This window comes from Myotis davidii, unplaced genomic scaffold (genome assembly GCF_000327345.1).
Source record: "Myotis davidii unplaced genomic scaffold, ASM32734v1 scaffold211, whole genome shotgun sequence".
NCBI classification, from domain to species: domain Eukaryota; kingdom Metazoa; phylum Chordata; class Mammalia; order Chiroptera; family Vespertilionidae; genus Myotis; species Myotis davidii.
Window position 1 is genome coordinate 601,915 of NW_006282523.1, and position 614 is coordinate 602,528.

The 614-nt window shown below is 64.2% G+C and overlaps 1 protein-coding gene across 1 annotated transcript in view; it reads left to right on the forward strand.

The window, feature by feature from the left end:
* The window catches only part of RPTOR (regulatory associated protein of MTOR, complex 1), a gene marked incomplete at its 5' end in the record, with an annotated part of 106,061 nt that overhangs the window by 104,433 nt on the left and 1,014 nt on the right, over positions 1–614 (forward strand). The window lies entirely within an intron of this gene.

A 614-nucleotide genomic window follows, 5' to 3' on the forward strand; every position in this document is an offset into this window, starting at 1 on the left:
ATGTCACAGAGGGAGGGTCGGGGGAGCTAACAGGAGGGCTTCCTGGAGGAGGTGACCGGCCTCGTCTCAGAGGCAGATGGTTGGCTGGTGAGGAGGGGGCGGCCGAGAGGCTGTGCTCACCTTGCCCTCCCTCCCGGTGAGCGGACGGGCGGGGCGGGGAGCCAGGTCAGGCTGCTTTTTAGGAAGTGTGTGTCTGTGTGGACGTCAGAGAGGAAGGGAGAGGGAGGGAGGGAGAGAGAGAAACATCACTGATGAGAGAGCCGTGGATAGGCTGCCTTCTGCGCGCCCCACACTGGGGATCAAGCCCACAACCCAGGCACGTGCCCTGACCAGAATCGAACCTGGGACCCTCTATCTACTGAGCCACCCTGGCCCGGGCTATGCTGCTTTTCTGAGTGTGGCCGTGGGCCCGCCGGCCAAGCCCAGGTGCTGCCCTGAGGTCACCTGCCCAGAGAAAAGGCTTTACACCTCTGACCTCCTTTCCCCTGAAACTGCCAGGGTGGCTTCGGGTGCTGGGTCTAGTGAGAGGGGTCAGTGGGGTCGGCTCAGGTGAGGGGTCGGCGGGGTCAGGGCAGGTGAGGACTCTGGGAAGCGTTGTGTCCTCTGGGCCGGCT